At 42.7% G+C, this 19,938-nt stretch overlaps 1 pseudogene; it reads left to right on the top strand.

Annotated features, from left to right (window-relative positions):
• The first annotated feature begins 19,567 nt into the window (after positions 1-19,567).
• Positions 19,568-19,685, top strand: LOC126471863 (5S ribosomal RNA; annotated as a pseudogene).
• Positions 19,686-19,938: the final 253 nt, after the last annotated feature.

The raw sequence follows: 19,938 nt of genomic DNA, 5'->3' as shown, positions 1-19,938 counted from the left end.
GCCACTGTGGAGTTCTGGCGTCTAACCTCTACATTGTCATTACAGAAGTGGTCACTACAACCTCAACGGTTGTCATGCATAAAGAAGAAGGCTCTACTGCTACAAACAACTGGATCATGGATGTCATCCCCAGATGTGACTTGCAACTTTTGAAGATACAGAGTGGTGAGTGGACTTACTTACTTTGTTCCCCTCTCCTGTTCATGTGCACAAGGATGGTTCAGAAAACAGATTGCCACAGAAACTTAAAAGTGAAATTTGTAAAGGTTGAGGGACCTGCTGTACTTTTTCAATTCAGAGGGAATATTCGGGAGGATTATGCTGGTATGTACACAATGACATGCTCTTAGTGCAATTTGTTGGGTCACAGCATATGCAGTCAAGATGGATGATGATTAAACACAAAGACTTAGAAAAGTGTGCTGCTGTTTTTGAGTGCCTGTAGTTATTTTTGTTTTTTGTTATAGTGTGGCTTTTGTTTTAAATTTTTGGTGGGTAAAGGTTTTGCAATGGCGGTGTCAGAGATGCAGGATGTTTCCTCACAAGAGGCGTTTGAAGCTTTGGTAGAGCAAGTAGAGACTCTAAGGACAGACCACACATGGATTTTCAGGGAATTAGCCGAAGCGAGGGAAGGAAAAACTTCATCCAGTGTAATCACACCCTTATTAGTTTCGACTGGTGACAGTCCGATTATCCCTTATCAGGCGAGTCAACAGAGGATATGTTGGCATTCGTAAGAGACCTAGAAGCAGCAGCAAGGCTGGGTGCCTGGACTGAAGAAAGAGAATTGCAGATGTCTAGACTACACTTAGTAGGTGAGGCAAAACATACCCGATGTACAATGAGGATCTGAAGAATGCATATACTTTTCAGCAGCTGAAGCAAGGGCTCTTACAGAACTACAGGAAACTGAATAGTGTGAAGTTCTTTCTTGAGCAGCTGAGTGGAGTATCTCAAAAATGGAGTAAATAAGTAGACAGTTTTCTGGGTGTGATAAGGACAAAGAAACGCTCAGACCTATCAGTTGACGGAAATGACGATGCAAACGTGGTTATTCTTCAGGAAGCGGAGCATAGAGCATTGAATGCTTTTCTGAGGGCTTCCATGCGACATATCTAGGAGAGGACCTGTCCACCGCCATCAGGGTAGCCACACAGCTAGAAGACATAAGTGGCGATGAGATGGGAATGTGAGATGGATGAGATGTATTTTCTGCAGACATAAAGTGTTACTGATGTGAGTGCGTAGGTCACATTCGAAGGGATTGTCGCCTGCCACATTGTAGTAGGTGGGGAGTGCCTGGGCACTGTGAACAAGACTGTACGAATAATAAGCAGAATGGACAAGAATGTGATGAGTGGGTGTTAAAAACCAATAAGAACTCCAAATCCGCTGGATAGTGCTCGAAATAAAATTTCAGTGCTAAAAAGCCGTTTGCAGAGGTTGAGTGTTGCTTATTCGGTGTGATAAATGATAAAAAGCATAATTTATAATGACACAGGGATCCTGTGCCTGTGAAGAATCTCAATCTCTTGGGTAGGGGAAGGCTGAACCTTCCATGTTATAGGTTATGTGTGGTAGGAAATAATAATGAGGCATCACTAGGTTCGGTGATGCTCAGTTTAGAAATTGGAGCAAAACTTTTGCAATGGAATATGGAAGTTTTCCCCATTGTAGGTGGTGGGTACTGTGCAATCCTGGGTTGGGTTTCTTAAACAGGAATCAAGAAAAATATGATCTTTTGTAGCTGTGTGTCAAACTCAGTGGAATGTTGTTCCACTATAAGAGATCTCTGCCGAGGATGCAGTGTTACAAGGTTCTCCTGATATAAAGGTGGAACTGTTTAAACCCTATACAAAGTCGTCAAGGGTCGATTGCGTGATAAAGAGGTGCAGGGCATAGAGAAGTTACTCTAGGTGAATCTGAGTATGGACTTATCAACTAATATCTTGTGCATAGTAGAGCCATTCATAGATAATGATGAATTGGTTACATCTAATTGTTTTATGCATAGGAGCATTGAACATGTGCAAGACGTATATGGGAAACGTATGATTCTTATCAGTGTAGATATATTCGACGCTGATTAGGTGATTTTGGCAAAAGGGTTGTTAGTTGCCATTTAGGACATTCTGGATGAGAAAGATTTATGCAGGTCATGCATCGACCTCAGCCATGAGCAAACCACCAGTACAGCTGCATTACATGCAAAATTTCAGCATTTTAAGGAAGAAAACAGGTTAACTATAGAGAAAATATTGGTAAAGTTCACAGAGTTATTCAATCCTTGTGGTTCATTGTCAGCAACACTCATAACAGAGCACAGGACCCTGACCATGGACAAATTTCCTGTGTGTTGGTAACCGCACAGAATACCCCACCATCTGCATCCAGTAATTGAGAAATTTATCCATCAGCATTTAAGTGCTGGCATTATAGAAGAGGTGAATTGCTCCTGGGGAGCGCCATTTGCTATTGTATCCAAGAAGTCGTTGTTGTTGTCTACAGTCCTGAGACTGGTTTGATGCAGCTCTCCATGTTACTCTATCCTGTGCAAGCTTCTTCCTCTCCCAGTACCTACTGCAACATACATCCCTCTGAATCTGCTTAGTGTATTCATCTCTTGGTCTCCCTCCACGATTTTTACCCTCCACGCTGCCCTCCAATACTAAACTGGTGATCCGTTGATGCCTCAGAACATGTCCTACCAACCGATCCCTTCTTCTAGTCAAGTTGTGCCACAAACTTCTCTTCTCCCTAATCCTATTCAATACTTCCTCATTAGTTATGTGATCTACCCATCTAATCTTCACCATTCTTCTGTAGCATCACATTTTGAAAGCTTCTATTCTCTTCTTGTCCAAACTATTTATCGTCCGTGTTTCACTTCCATACATGGCTACACTCCATACAAATACTTTCAGAAACGACTTCCTGACACTTCAATCTATACTCGATGTTAACAAATTTCTCTTCTTCAGAAATGCTTTCCTTGCCATTGCCAGTCTACATTTTATATCCTCTCTACTTCGACAATGATCAGTTATTTTGCTCCCCCAAATAGCAGAACTCCTTTACTACTTTAAGTGTCTCACTTCCTGATCTAATTCCCTCAGCATCATCAGACTTAATTCGACTACATTCCATTATCCTTGTTTTGCTTTTGTTGATGTTCATCTTATATCCTCCTTTCAAGACACTATCCATTCCGTTCAACTGCTCTTCCAGGTCCTTTGCTGTCTCTGATAGAATTACAATGTCATCGGCGAACCTTAAAGTTTTTATTTCTTCTCCATGGATTTTAATACATACACAGAATTTTTCTTTTGTTTCCTTTACTGCTTGCTCAATATACAGATTGAACAACATCGGGGAGAGGCTGCAACCCTGTCTCACTCCCTTCCGAACCACTGCTTCCATTTGATGTCCCTCGACTCTTATAACTGCCATCTGGTTTCTGTACAAATTGTAAATAGCTTTTCGCTCCCTGTATTTTACCCCTGCCACCTTCAGAATTTGAAAGAGAGTATTCCAGTCAACATTGTCAAAAGCTTTCTCTAAGTCTACAAATGCTAGGAGCGTAGGTTTGCCTTTCCTTAATCTAGCTTCTAAGATAAGTCGTAGGGTCAGTATTGTCTCACGTGTTCCAATATTTCTACGGAATCCAAGCTGATCTTCCCCGAGGTCGGCTTCTACTAATTTTTCCATTCGTCTGTAAAGAATTCGTGTTAGTATTTTGCAGCCGTGACTTATTAAACTGATAGTTCGATAATTTTCACATCTGTCAACACCTGATTTCTTTGGGATTGGAATTATTATATTCTTCTTGAAGTCTGAGGGTATTTCGCCTGTCTCATACATCTTGCTCACCAGCCTTTAGCAGAGTGGAATGCACTCGAGAATGCCTGCCGCAGATGTGGGCTAAGGGTCTCAGAAGTTCTCACGGCAGACACGTGCAAGAGTATTCCCGCCAAAAGTTACAGAAAAGTATATGGTTGGCTGAATTTTTGTAGAGAGGAGGACTCATAATTTGTTCTAGAAGTTACTGCCGGAAGGAGTATGAGGTGAAGGCGGTTGGCTGATGGCTTCATGGCTCGGAGAGTGGGATATATCCCGTTTATAACGAGCGCGGTGATTGGCTGCAAAAAGAATTCTCGTTAACGAGGCGAGGTTTGCCTTAAATAGGGCTCTTGGATGCGGGGTGTCGGGAGGCACACATCGCTAGACTGTGTTTTATAAGACTCTCTGACGAAGTGTCGATAGGCAAACTTGGCTATTTGAAACTGCTGTTTTCGCCACTAAGAACATCATCATTCGTTTCTGTGCGAGCAGAGAAACGATCTATGCTTCTTTGTGGAGACTGAGGCATTATGAAGTACTTCTTTACGACCGCACACTTGAGTCAAGTCTCTGCTCCTCACTTATGAGCAAGCACAGTTCTTGAGTTGTGTTCGGTATACGGAAGAAGCTTCGACCCTAGGAGTTTGCGGACGCTGTTTCACGTCCTCTTTGTAGTCAGTTTTCAACTACGCAACGCATGTCATCTGCACGATCGGCGGCAGCAACAAGCAGATCACCGCTGTAGAGGTGCACTTCACAGTACCGAAATCGGTGATATATGTAACGGCTCGTCATGTAGGGAATCTTCAACAGTAAATGTGTTAAGTTCGATTTGTTTGCTCGCAGAGCACTTTCCTGTCAGTGCCAGTCCGGACGAGGCTTTCAGAACTTCGGTAATAATCGGTATCAACCACTTAATGTCTAAACTTTTTTGAAACATATTACCTTGTTTCTATTGGAAATACAGTGGTTACAACAAATGTAAAAATTTATTACAATAAAACAGTCCCAACCACATAAAGATGTTTATTTATTTACTGGTGACCGGAATCTACATCTACATGGATATTCTGCAAATCACATTCAATTGCCTGGCAGAGGGTTCATGGAACCACCTTCACAATTCTCTATTATGCCAATCTCGTATAACGCACGGAAAGAATGAACACCTATATCTTTCCGTACGAGCTCTGGCTCAAATGGCTCTCAGCACCATGGGACTTAACATCGGAGGTCATCAGTCCCCTAGAACTTAGAACTACTTAAACCTAATTAACCTAAGGACATCACACACATACATGCCCGAGGTAGGATTCGAACCTGCGACCGTAGCGGTCGCGCGGTACCAGACTGAAGCGCCTAGAACCGCTCGGTCACAACGGCCGGCGTACGAGCTTTGATTTCTCTTATTTTATCTTGGTGATCGTCCCTCCCTATGCAAGTCGGTGTCAACAAAATATTTTCGGATTTGGAGGAGAAAGTTGGTGATTGGAATTTCGTGAGAACATTCCGTCGCAACGAAAAACGCCTTTCTTTTGATGAATTCCATCCCAAATCCTGTATCATTTCTGTGACATTCTCTCCCATATTTCGCGATAATACAAAACGTTCTGTCTTTCTTTTAACTTTTTCGACGTACTCCGTTAGTCCTATCTGGTAAGGATCCCACACCGCGCAGCAGTATTCTAAAAGAGGACGGACAAGCGTAGTGTAGGCAGTCTCCTTAGTAGGTCTGTTACATTTTCTAAGTGTCATGCCAATAAAACGCAGTCTTTGTTTAGCCTTCTCCACAACATTTTCTATGTGTTCCTTCTAATTTAAGTTGTTCGTAATTGTAATACCTAGGTATTTATTTGAATTTACGGCTTTTAGATTAGACTGATTTATCGTGTAACCGAAGTTTGAGTTCCTTTTAGCACTCATTGGATGACCTCACACTTTTCGTTATTTAAGGTCAACTTCCACTTTCAACACCATCCCGATATTTCTTCTAAATCGTTTTGCAGTTGGTTTTGATCTTCTGATGGCTTTATTAGTCGATAAGCGACAGCGTCGCATCTGCAAACAACCGAAGACGGCTGCTGCTCAGATTGCCTCCCAAATTATTTATATAGATAAGGAACAGCAAAAGGCCTATAACACTACCTTGGGGAACGCCAGAAATCACTTCTGTTTTACTCGATGACTTTCCGTCAGTTACTACGAACTGTGACCTCTCTGACAGGAAATCACCTGTTCTAGTTATCATCAGACCACTACTCTATGGGAGTCTGCTGAACCTGGCGGGGAGCAGAAGTGGTTATACGCCTCTACAGTGATGCCTGCTCCTCGCGAGCTTCAGAAGACTCCCATGGAGTAAGTGGTCTCATGATTACCACAACAGTGGTCGAAACCGGTCACCTGTAAATAAATAAACATTTTTATGCTGTTCTGACTGTTTTATTAAAAAATTTTAACACTTAATGTTTCCACCATATAAATAGGGGCGCGATTTCAAGTCAAGTCACAGACGTTTCGCCAATCTCAAATTTAGCTTAATGAGTAGGAGTTATCGTCCTATGTCTGCACTTGTACAACTTGCATGTTTTCTTGAGCGTTGTTTTTATAATAAATATATTATTCAGTACCCAGTCGTTCTGCTTTTCCTAAGTTAGAGTGGAGTATTCTCACTGCTTGGAGAATTAAGCCACACGTTACTCCCTGTTGTAGGTTGTCAATGGCAGGGCTAATTTAATTAACACCTTTTTTACATTATATTGACAAATGCCCATGCAATTAGAGAGGATAGCGTTGGAAGCGTATCAGTATGAGTTATATTGTTGTCTGCGTGTAACAATGGACCATGGGCATCTGCTCTTTTCAAGAGGAGGAGTGGGGAAGAGTGATATGGATTTCTTTCCCCAGGCGACGTTACCACTAAGAATGACTACGAGTGAGAGTTTATTGAGAAAATTATGTTTTCTTGCATTTTATTTTCGTGTAGTGATTAGTAAGGGATTTATACCCGCCCGGTTAGCCGTGCGGTGTATCGCACTGCTTTCCGGGCGGGAAGGCGTGCCGGTCCCCAGCACGAATCCACCCGGCGGATTAGTGTCGAGGTCCGGTGTGCGGCCAGTCTGTTGATGGTTTTTAATGCCGTTTTCCATCTGCCTCTGCGAATGCGGGCTTGTTCTCCTTATTCCGCCTCAGTTAACACTATGTCCGCGATTGCTGCGCAAACACTTTCTCCACGTACGCGTACACCATAATTACTCTACCACTCAAACATTGGAGTTACAATCGTCTGGTGTGAGAAGTTCCTGGAGGGATCCACCGGTGGCCGAACCGCACAATAACCCTGGGTTCGGTGTGCGGCGGCGGTGGAGTGAGCGGACTGTTGTAGCCTATTGTGGGATTGTGTACCACTGAGGGCTACGGCGGGGACGGAGCCTCTCCGTCGTTTCGAGGTCCCCAGTTCAATACAATACAAGGGACTTATACGAATTACCGACACTGCATGTGATTACCCAGTGATTATGTGGATAAATGAGGATCTTTGCTTGCAGGTATTTTTACATATATATTTTTGTGGGAACTATTGCTTATTTTTCTTTGTCATTGAACTTGAAATGGTGTTTGTTTCGTTGTAATTACACTGGTGTCAAAAATTAAAGCAACAAACGGAAATTTTACAGGGTTGCATTTATTTTGCCACAAAACAGTACAAACAGGTGGCAGTAAAGTAGAAACGATGTAAAGAATACAGCCGGCCGGAGTGTCCGAGTGGTTCTAGGCGCTACAGTCTGGAGCCGCACAACCGCTACGGTCGCAGGTTCGAATCCTACCTCGGGCATGGATGTGTGTGATGTCCTTAGGTTAGTTAGGTTTAAGTAGTTCTAAGTTCTAGGGGACTGATGACCTCAGAAGTTAAGTCCCATAGTGCTCAGAGCCATTTGAAATTTTTTTTTTGTAAAGAATACAGGATGTAAGCAACTGCAACTTGCATAACTGTAGACAAAAATGTTCATCTTTTTTTCCAACCTAACGGATTTACACACTTGCTCAGTATGGGGTGTGACCACCTCTGGCAGCAATACGAGCCTGACAACGACGGGGCATGCTGTGAATGACATCATCTCTCTTATGTTAAGGCAATAACGCCCATTCTTCCTGCAGAGTTGCTCGCAAGTCTTGGAGAGTGGTTGGTGGATGCTGGGGTAATAAACCAGTATCCCTAGTGTATCCCAGTCGTGCTTTGTGGGATTCAAATCGGGAGAGTGAGCAGGCCACGCCATGCGTGCAATACCTTCCGTCCCCAAGAGAGGATCAAACACTCTTGCTCTATGTGGTCGAGCATTATCGTCCATCAATACGAAGTCTGGGTCCACAGCACCTCGCAACCACCCTTCATGAGGTCCCAAGATCATTGAAAGCAGTTAAATCTTGCCGATTCAACCGTACAATATAATCCCTGCTCACATCATTAGGAACGCTCCTCGATATCGAGCTCTTTCCGCAATGTTTGGGTCTCGAAATTGTGTTCCACGTTCCATCCATCGAGAATCACACTCCAGAACAAATCGGGACTCATATGTGAAAAGAACAGTGGCCCACTGTTCGATCGTCCAGGTGGCATGTTGACAGATCCACTCTAGGCATTCGCCGGCCTTCGTGGCCGAGCGGTTCTAGGCGCTTCAGTCTGGAACCGCGCGGCCGCTACGGTTGCAGGTTCGAATCCTGCCTCGGGCATGGATGTGTGTGGTGTCCTTAGGTTAGTTAGGTATAAGTAGCTCTAAGTTCTAGGGGACTGATGACCTCAGATGTTAAGTCCCATAGTGTTCAGAACCATTTGATTTGAACTCTAGGCGTTCCCTTCTTTGACGACGCATCAGAGGTACACATGCAGCAGGTCTCTGACAATAAAGGCACTCTGCCGAAGTCTTCTGTACACCGTTTGCTTCCATACAACACGTCCAGTGGATGCTGCCAGGTCAAATGCCAGTTGCTGTGCAGTACAAGGTGGTACCGTCGTGCCCTTACAACCAAATAACGGTCCTCTCTTTCTGATGTCAAACGTGGTCAGCCATACCCCGGTCTTCAGGATACAGTTCCTGTCTCTATAATAAACTGTCGCCACATCCGAAAAACAACAGAACGATTCACGTTAAGCCATCTGCCACATCAGTTTGCTGTTGTCCTGCTTCCATTCTGCCTATAGCCTTCCACCGCAGAGTCTTGTAGGCGTCTTCTCTGTGCCGTACTGCACCGTCCATGACTATGTATACAGCGGTTGTGGATGTGGGACTACCCAGCAAACACTACCCCGTAAGATAGGTGCCCTGACGTCGTCATTGGCATGGTTGTCCGTTGAACTGGAATGCGATCTCCCGTGCTAAACACAGTCGTACGAACATTTGTTGACAGTTTGTATAATTACATTGTGAATTAGATACAAGACGGGGAAATAGAGGTTTGTTACTTTAATTTTGGGCACCAGTGTAATTGTGAAGATGGGCATATCTTGACGAAGGGGTGACAAGGAATGGTTTCTATACGTGCCTGCCTGACCCAGATGGCCCAGAATGACACAAAGGCTTGCAAGTACAGTTCTTTCTATGGAAAACAGATGAAGTAGGATGTCAAAGGTGTATTCTGGCTCTGATCCCTTACATCCAAAGGATCGGCATGCATTAGATGTAATCCGGATTCAAATCAGAAGTAGTTGTTGTAAATTGTTACGAGCAGGGTCGACCTAAAGGGGCGATGGCGCTAGAACCATGAGGTAGCGGATTACTGATCAATGGTACAACCTGTGAAATAGCAGGAACAGCTTTTTGTCTTCCACCTACTATCAATGGGACCACAAAGTACATGTAACAAGCCCTTGTTGTAGTGGCCAGATAAGCCATTGGAGTTACTACCAACTCAGTATCTAACTTACCTAAACACCTTCAATCCTGACCACAAAAAGAACGCATTACCGCAGAGCAGATGCTCCAATATGCACAGGAATACGACAACGAGGAATACAGGAAAGTCACGAGAGCGAGTTTCTCAGGTTTTGATATTATTGTGGTCTAACTCTATTTTCTATAATCTGTAACTATTTTAGGCAGAAAACTGCATTACCACTTGAGCTCCCAGTGCACCAGTTGTCAGCACACTAGATTAATATTAGAAAATACTATGTAAGTTAATATGCAGCCAGTGAACAATGTGATTGACACTGAGTTAGATTAAAAAAAAAAAAAGAAAAAAAAGAATACTGTACACATATCTTAAACCATGAAAAATGTAAAATGTTCAACTGCTGTGGTCATATCGTCCTGTGCTACACATAATATTGCGGTATGTTGTAATTATTGCTTTGTGGCCACTTAATCACAACTGAATAAAACATAGTTTGTGTGCCCACGTTTTGCTTTTCTATCATGTAGTAATTATTTAAAGTTCTGTGTTGTGGGGCACAAAAATTGTGTTTTAATCTATTGTGGCTAGACGGCCCAAAGTAATAATTATCAACATACCATAACATGAAATGTGTAGTTACAATTTTTCCAAAAATGTAGACAGAACACAATCTTGTGGATCGGATCTCTCAAAGGGAAGAGGACTCTGTAACAAACAGCTTCTAAGTGGATTGAACAAAAAGATGTTGCAGGGAAGATATTGCAAGTCAGCTCGATATCTAGGTTCTATGGCATAAAAACGCGTATTCAGTACGCAACATTATGCAAGAAAATGTATTCAGTATGTTGACATTGCAGAAGATGCCGCCTATTGTTTCTGCAAGTCGATTTGACACCTTACAGCACCAGCAAGGTGTCTGGAGGCACTGGCAAGACACAAAAGTCAGCCTAAATGATGTCATGATTTTCCAACGATTACACTCAGCACCTCTAGTTTGTTATGACTTAGCGCCCAGGACTGTGCTGTATGAGAAACGCTAGCCACCCCAACTCTTATGTCCACCACACAATTTAGACTCTCACCCACAGCTGTGCTTAGTACGCTCAGTTATATAGGCGTCATCAGCCGCTGGTCATGAGAAGAAGTCCGCTTGCAGTCCGAGTTGAATCAGCCAGCCACCATTGTCAGACTATGCAACCAACAGCTGAAGGACACTGCCTGAAATGATTGTGAATGCTGTCGACTTGGTGCCTTCACAATGCCGGGCCACCTGCTGGTTGACTACCAACTGCTGATGGCTGTCTTCCTAGTGGGCCACGAGTTCGAGTCTGGGCTATCCAGCTACCCAGACATCACTGCCCGAGCAGGCACGCTATCACTGTTCATCACCTTCGCCCAGTACACACCGTTCCTGTCCACTTCCCAGTGTGGGCACATGCTGTCATCATCAGCCATGCTGAGGCTGCTGTTTGATCGCCTTCCCTGGTGTGTTCCCACCTAGCTGCATAAGGTGGCCACCAGCTGTGGCTGCTTTCCGCTGTCCACCACATGCCAACGCCACCTTGCATCGGCACCTCTGCTGCCATGCTGAAAGCAGCACCCTGCTGACAGCTACCACCACATGTTGGTACATGCCACATGCTGTTCTCCTGGCAACTTCGCATTTTCTATCAACTGTGGACATTGACCATCTCTCCTCCACTGTAATTGTTTTGAAACAAAAGACTTTGTCAACTGGAAATGTTTCCATGATGGGTCACTGACAGCTGTCACCGACATCACTACAGCCTTATCCTGAGATATCGGTAGCACAATTCATTGCCTCTGTGGTCATGCACTCGGAGTCTACATTACCGATTATGCGACTGACCCTACTTGTCTGAGTCTCCCAGTCAACAATACCATACAAATTCTTGTTCTCTACATCTACTTTCGTAGGCTTCACATTCACTTAGAAAGGTAAATTTATCGAGAATGTTATGGATTTGGCTCCTCATCATCTTGTTTGGTATCGACCTCCAATGACCACTGTTGGGCCTTAGTGAAATGTGGAGGAAGGACATGCCGCAACACGCAGATATTCTGACTGCAACGAGTTTGTCATTCATACCGCAATCAAATCTCAAAGTTAGAGATGTAGCACAGTTATGTAAGCCTAAATGTCAGTATGTTAACATGTACTCATTGTGAGCAGTAATCTCCAAAATCTTGGTGTATCAGTTTTCAAACACTGTAGTGTGTTACGTAAGTTGTAACCATTCGTTTATTTCGGTGGTAATTATCACTGTAGGTAATGGAATCCGCTGACGTCACTCATTCCCAGTGGATCTCTCTCAGGAACGTAGTAAACCCTTAACAACAGAACTAGTACACACCGCAATAGACGGTGCGAAATTTTTCTGTTACGGTAATTTAAGCTTTAACTGTATCATTCGTCTTATACTATTTAGCATACATCTGCCAAGCGTTACTTACGTATTTCAGTGGAGGCTTCGATTTAGGCGCAGTATACCAATAACACAAGCAGAATGGATTTCTGCAGAACTGCTCAATTGAGAAAATCTCGGAGATTGAATTCTCCTTTCTCATGAGCTGTCCTCGACAGCGCCACCACTGTTCCGAAATCTGAAAAGGCGGTTCTCGTAAAGCACTGTTAATGACATTAACGTGTGTTTATAACAAGTTGAAAAATATGGAAAAAGATTCAATAGGTCATCTACACTACTGAGCAAAAGCGAGTTTTGCGCACAGTAATCTCTCAAATTTATCGCTAGAAAAATTCTGAAGACGAAAAAGTTTCCACAAAGAGAAAATCTGGAACAAAACATCCTAATGCCTACAATATTTTCTTCAACTAGAATACAGAGTAACACTAACATAGTCATGAGAAGTATGTTCCCACACGTTTTTATTTGTAGAGGAAATTTATTAATATCCTCTAAGATCAGATACACAAGTACTAAAGTGAAAAGAAACAAGTTAAGGTAAAATCCCATTAGAATAAAACAATAGGTTGAAAAATATGTACGCATATGTAAAGCCAATCACAATAGCTACACGAATCTTTCCAAACAGACAGCCTGGACGACGAGGACTCCATATACCTACAAAATTTGATCACATTCTTTGATAATTCTTTCAAAATAATGAAAGTGGAAATAAGCAACCAAATTAGATAACTGGGGGGATGTATTACACCGATGCAGTAGGTGGTGATAGTCAAACGACATAGCCATATGTCAAGGAATTTGCAAAATATTTAATAACCTGTCTCTAGAGGTCTCAAGTTAAATCAAAATCTTATTGATATTGAGAAGTATGCAGAACTTCTAAAATTAGGTAATCCATTATTGCAATGTCACTTATGGCTACAGAAAACAATGTGAATGGCAATGAATAATTTATAAAACCTAGTAAATACTCACCTGGACATTGCAACATATCAAGTACCCTTTTGAAGATCTGTGCACCATTTGCCAGTACTGTACTCAATCACCTGTGAAAATGCATGTCAGGTGCAGTCATTTAGATTATATGTGCTTTTTGTTCCACAGATCCATAGTGATGAGATTCATAAGGATGTATAACATGTGATAACACAAGAATATATAATACATTTACAACAAAGAGATATGCAAATGTCCTTTCCACAGACCCCAAGTGAAAAGCTCACCATGGTTGTAAAATAAGTCCAGAAATCTTAAATATATTTTCATTTAAGTTATAATAACTAACTTGTCTCAAAACATTTAAATGTAAAATACACCAAATTGCGCATGACATTTCTTAGGCTATTGAAGCCATGAATCATCAAAGAGAAAATCAGGTCACAATACTTATTTCCATTGATCACATCATAGCACTGAACTGAAGATGTGTAGTACATATCTAGATTTTACGTAAGAGTACTATATTATTTGATATTGTTAGTAATACATACACATCACTCTGTTCCACAAAGAAATTCGACAATGGTGATGAAAGATTTAACCACCAATAAATCCTTTAGGCTCCTACTAAACAGAACTTGCAATTTAAATGCTGTTTCCTTAGCAGTTAAACATTTTCTGGCTGCTTGCAGGTTATTAAAATGTGTGCTCCTGAATGATGCATCGATGATTTCAGCCGTAAATAGGAATATTAAAAAGGGTAGGAAGTTTTTTCTGTTTAGAAAAAGTGACAAAAAGCAGATTTCAGAGTACCTGTTGGCTCAACACAAAAGTTTTGTCTCAAGTACAGATAGTGTTGAGGATCAGTGGACAAAGTTCAAAACCGTCGTACATAATGCGTTAGATGAGTATGTGCCAAGTAAGATCGTAAGAGATGGAAAAGAGCCACCGTGGTACAACAACCGAGTTAGAAAACTGCTGCGGAAGCAAAGGGAACTTCACAGCAAACATAAACATAGCCAAAGCCTTGCAGACAAACAAAAATTACGCGAAGCGAAATGTAGTGTGAGGAGGGCTATGCGAGAGGCGTTCAATGAATTCGAAAGTAAAGTTCTATGTACTGACTTGGCAGAAAATCCTAAGAAATTTTGGTCTTATGTCAAAGCGGTAGGTGGATCAAAACAAAATGTCCAGACACTCTGTGACCAAAATGGTACTGAAACAGAGGATGACAGACTAAAGGCCGAAATACTAAATGTCTTTTTCCAAAGTTGTTTCACAGAGGAAGATTGCACTGTAGTTCCTTCTCTAGATTGTCGCACAGATGACAAAATGGTAGATATCGAAATAGACGACAGAGGGATAGAGAAACAATTAAAATCGCTCAAAAGAGGAAAGGCCTCTGGACCTGATGGGATACCAGTTCAATTTTACACAGAGTACGCGAAGGAACTTGCCCCCCTTCTTGCAGCGGTGTACCGTAGGTCTCTAGAAGAGCGTAGCGTTCCAAAGGATTGGAAAAGGGCACAGGTCATCCCCGTTTTCAAGAAGGGACGTCGAGCAGATGTAATTGGAGGAAAAATAAAGTTTCTGGTGGTTGTCGAATTGGTCAATGTATGCTAGTATTATGTTGTTTAATGAATTTCTCTGACTGAAGGGTTGTTTCAGTCCCAATCTATCTTAAAACTTGGTTTCTTTCTGTCATCCCACCCAGATTAAAGTGAGTGATAGTAAAATTAACTGACAAAAAAGTGAAAACAAGTATTATAAACAATTACAATTTGAATTCCTTTCAGCTATTGTTTGTGTGAAGACTGCAAGAGTAATAATACATCCCATCGCAAATAATTTTTTGTCAAACATTTTTAACATTTTTAAAAAAGCTTTATTTTATGGCAATAAAATAATAATTTTTATAGGTATTTATGGTTGGTTGCGGTCACATTCAATAATCTTTAAAATGCTATTGATTCCTCCGTGTGTGAAGAACTTGCAAGACTAGACAATAGATTGGGAAGAGGAAGTATCTACATAGAATTATCAGAAATATTATGGAGACCGTGCTATACAGTTTCTGGTGGTTGTAGGGATTTGCAAAACGGATTTTTGTACAATATTGTGTACTTTTGCGTAAATTATAGCATGAATCAAGTAAAAAACTCACCTGCAGTTCACTTAGAATATAGTGTACAGACGCAGAGTGAGCCTAGTCAGGTTATTCAAGGTGTGTGTATTTTTTAGAGGATGATAAATTATAAGATAGATACTTTTATGAACAGAAGATAAGTTTATTCCTTATTCGGAGTACAGATGGGCGTTCCCAGGTAGGTTTACAAGACGACACCCAGCCATGACTGCGTCTAGAGAAGATGCTTTAGAAAGGTATTAATTGCGGAACTAATGTCCTCAAAGCAGTTAAGGGAACACTTCAGTGCTACCTACGAGCTGTTTCCAAAGAGAGCTTGTGGCCAGTCAACAATTGAGTCCTCTCTCAGTCCCTATTGGTTACGCATGGCTGGTACATATTGAGCTGTATGTCAGCAGTTGGCTTGGTCTTTCCTGCTGGCATCCCTGCTGAAGTTCTCCATGCCATTTATGTAGAAAGAAGTTTATATTTGTGCCAACTCTGTATCGTGTACGTATTGCATGGAATAATACCAGATATAAAGAAGAAAGCAAATGTGGTTATCTCGAAAAAGGGTGAAGATAAGGATGCACCAGCTCGGAAATCATACAGACCAATTTGCCTTCTACATACCTTCGGGAAAGTTGCTGTACGGTAGACTACAGGAGAAAAGACTTCCTCATATAAAGAACTTCCAACAACATAGATGCAGAAGTGTGGAAGCCAATAGAAAACGCAGTAAATTAGGCGATAAGACTTGCAAAAACGCTCCGTATAAATATATTGTAGCTATAAAGGTGGACGCGGCCGGGGCTTTGGATCACTTATGGTGACAGGTATTTTTTGACCGCCTGAGGGGGGGAGGGGGGGGCTCTGAGCGCTATGGGACTTAACTTCTGAGGTCATCAGTCACCTAAAACTTAGAACTTCAGACTGAAGCGCCTAGAACCGCTCGGCCACTCAGACCGGCCGCCTGAGGGTCTTGGACTACCCACAAGCGCCCAACGTTACACAACCATTTGAAGAATTATTGCCAAAACAGGGAAGCAACTCTGTCATGAAGAGGCGAGAGCCCTACAAAATAAATTTCGAAAGGCTGTCCAAAGGGATCCGTAAGTGGCTCTGCGTTCTGGGATATGGTACTCGATCCCGTATTAGGAAAGCTGCAGGATAACGAAGCAGTCATAGGAGTAGTGGCATATGCCATCGATCTGATGATCCTTATGAACAGAAGCTCCAGGAGAAGGATGTACCACAGTCCTTCAACAATTACACCACTTGTGCCCAGGAGTAAAATTGCCTGTTAAACCTAAAAAGACCACGTATATTTTATTAAAATGGTATCTTTTAAGAAATCTGATAAGGGGTTAAGCAACAGGTCCATAAAGAGAAAGTCCGTCACCACATACCTAAGCGTGTTCTTGGACTAGCGACAGAGTTATACTGCATGTGCTGAAGAAATTAGCAAAAGAGACAGGAGCATGATGTGCCAAATTATTAGTCTAGCCAGTTACGATTATAAACTACCAACGCAAACAATAAGAACGTATCATACCGCTGTCCTAACTGTGGTCATGGGATACTGTGCAAGGGCTTGAGCATAAAAGACTTCTTCTCATAACACCAGTGTCGGTAGATAACGGGGTGCAACAAAGAATACTTCTTCAGTTGGTGGGAGCTTTTGTACTGTGTCAGTAGAGGCATTGGGGTAAAATTTGGGATGTGTCTTCTTATCTCCAAATACGAAAAAAAGAGGCTACGTGTTCGCTGAAAAAAGAATATCACAATGTGAAGAATTTAATAGAAATCCGGACCACAAGCAAGCAACAAATTCACAATCAGATCAGCCACCTGTGACAGAAATGTTAGAATATTGTGCAAACAGCCAGGAGAACCTATAGTTTTCTCCCAAACATACTGGAAGGGAGGTATCTGAATCCCTCAAGAGAACTGGCGTACTTCTTAACGGGTCGTGAGCCTTACGCCACTTACTGACATTGAGTAAGTTAAAAACAAACCTCCGAATATGCTATTTGCTTATTCATTTCCACAACACAGTTTGGAGGTCTCAACCTCCGTCATCAAGTGGATTTTTGTGGATTAAAAATATAACATGTATGTGTTGTGTTATCCCTCAACACAGCCATGCTATATTAATATACATAAATCCACCTGACAGTGGAGGCGTAAGTCTCCGAAACGCATTTTGGAAACACATAAATAGTGGCTGGTAATAGTGAACTTGTTGCTTCGTTTGATATATTGCTGTACTTCGTACTGCTGAAGTTTTAGCCTTCAGAAGGCGTGAACATACTGAGAATTTTGAATAGCACACCAGCATTCCATTTTCTGTTATGTGTGGCTTTGTTCTCCAGATAGTGGTAAGGTCATCACATCTGTTGTCTGGTAACGTGAAACACATTGCTGATGGAAGGAGCGTGTAGTTAACAAACTACCAAAGAGCTTCAACACATTTCGATAAGTCTATGAAACCCAAGTCCGATTGTGAAGGAAGATATATAATTTTAGGTCCACATCATGTAACATCTTTCGAAAATTGTTTCATTCACACTTATCTCTGATGGTTCCAAATAACATTAAAGCATGTCCCTCCTTGCCTGATTGCTTTTCATGAGAAAGACCATTGTGACAGAGCATGAGAGGGATTGGCTCAAATGGCTCTGAGCACTATGGGACTTAACATCTGAGGTCATCAGTCCCCTAGAACTTAGAACTACTTAAACCTAACTAACCTAAGGACATCACACACATCCATGCCCGAGGCAGGATTCGAACCTGCGACCGAAGCGGTCGCGCTGTTCCAGACTGAAGCGCCTAGAACCGCTCGGCCACTACGGCCGGCTGAGAGGGATTGTTCTACTCAGACCCTGGTACGTTTAAAAATACTTAGTGAGGCAGAAAACCTCTTAAATGTTAAGAATTTTTCACACCAGGATCGAGGGCCGTCTGTTGTGTACGCGGACTTTGAATGTCTTCTCGTTCCTGTGACTGACTGTGACAGTGATAACATACACAACAGTCTCTTATCATATGCCACAGTGTCTTTCCTCTACCCATATCCAATGAAGTTGAATCGTAGCACAAGGAAACCGATGAATGATTCGTTTGATGATGTAGTTAGGTACCTAATTGTGTTTGTGTACAGAGCTTACACACGTCCATCCTTTGTACACGTCATCTGGGCTGGGTGCGATGTTCATGATTAAAACGAACCTTCAAGTCCTTAGCCAGTGAGCACTTGGAGCTATATTTACTCCTGGTTGCCGGGCTGTATGGAAGGTGACAGTTAGGTTGGTGTCTCACCGCTGTCCACGGCGTCTCCAGACATGTCTTCACTGGTCATCGAGGCTCAGCTCAAAGCGGGACTCATCACTGAAGACAATTCTGCTCCAGTCAATGAGATTCGACGCTGAAGACGTTCCTGGAGGCGTCCTGGACAGCCCAGGGATACCGACCTGAATGTCGCCCGCCATACGGCCCGACAACCAGGAGTGATGGTCTGGGAAGTCATTTCTTTTCATAGTAGGACCCCTTTGGTTATCATCTGCGGCGCTCTTGCAGCATAGCGGTACATTAACGATATTCTGCGTCCCGTTTTGTTGCGATTCATGGCAAATCATCCTTGGCTTACATTTCAGCAAGATAATACCTGCCTGCACACGGCGAGGCTTTCTACTCCTCGTCTTCGTGTTTTCAAATCTTACCTTGGCAAGCGAAGTCGCCGGTATCTCTCCAATTCAGGACGTGTGGAGCATTACGGGCAGCGCCCTCTAATCAGCTCTGGATTTTGACGATCTAAAGCTCGAATTGGGCGGAATTTGGTACGACACTCGATCAATCAATGCCAAGCCGAATAACTGCTTGCGTAAGGGCCGGAGGTGGACCAACGTGTTATTGACTTGCTCAATTTGTGAAGCTCTTTCTCGCGAATAAAGCATCCAGTTTTTCTGAAATTGTAATCAATTGTTTGTCTGTACACGTACATTCCATCTACCGATTTCCGTCCCATTCGGATAATTCCTTCGCGGTGCGTAGTTTTTTATGTCAGAGTGTATTTTAACACGTAATATTATGCTACAGTTCTTAGATTCGTGCAGTTATCACCCGAAACTTTGTTCCAGGTTGGTATGGTCTCTCACGTGCCGAAGATATAAAATTTCACATGCAGGTTTCAGTGTACTAATTAACGAGAGACACTCCTATAAATTGCACTGTGCGTATCCAGTAAGCTAATGGTGGACATGAAATATGAGCAAGAGCAGCGTGTGAGGTATGAATTTAATGGACGCTTGCACAAGGACAGGGCAACGGCCTTGCCGCAGTGAATACACCGGTTCCCGTCAGATCACCGAAGTTAAGCGCTGTCGGGCGTGGCCGGCACTTGGATAGGTGACCATCCGGGCCGCCATGCGCTGTTGCCGTTTTTCGGGGTGCACTCAGCCTCGTGATGCCATCTGAGGAGCTACTCGACCGAATAGTAGCGGCTCCGGTCAAAGAAAACCATCATAACGACCGGGAGTGCGGTGTGCTGACCACACGCCCCTCCTATCCGCATCCTCATCTGAGGACGACACGGCGGTCGGATGGTCCCGATGGGCCACTTGTGGCCTGAAGACGGAGTGCTTTTGCACAAGGACACATACGTACAATTCCTTTCTTATGCATTCAAATAAC

Source organism: Schistocerca serialis, chromosome 3 (assembly GCF_023864345.2).
Source record: "Schistocerca serialis cubense isolate TAMUIC-IGC-003099 chromosome 3, iqSchSeri2.2, whole genome shotgun sequence".
Lineage (NCBI taxonomy): Eukaryota > Metazoa > Arthropoda > Insecta > Orthoptera > Acrididae > Schistocerca > Schistocerca serialis.
This window is presented reverse-complemented; position numbering and strand designations above follow the sequence as displayed.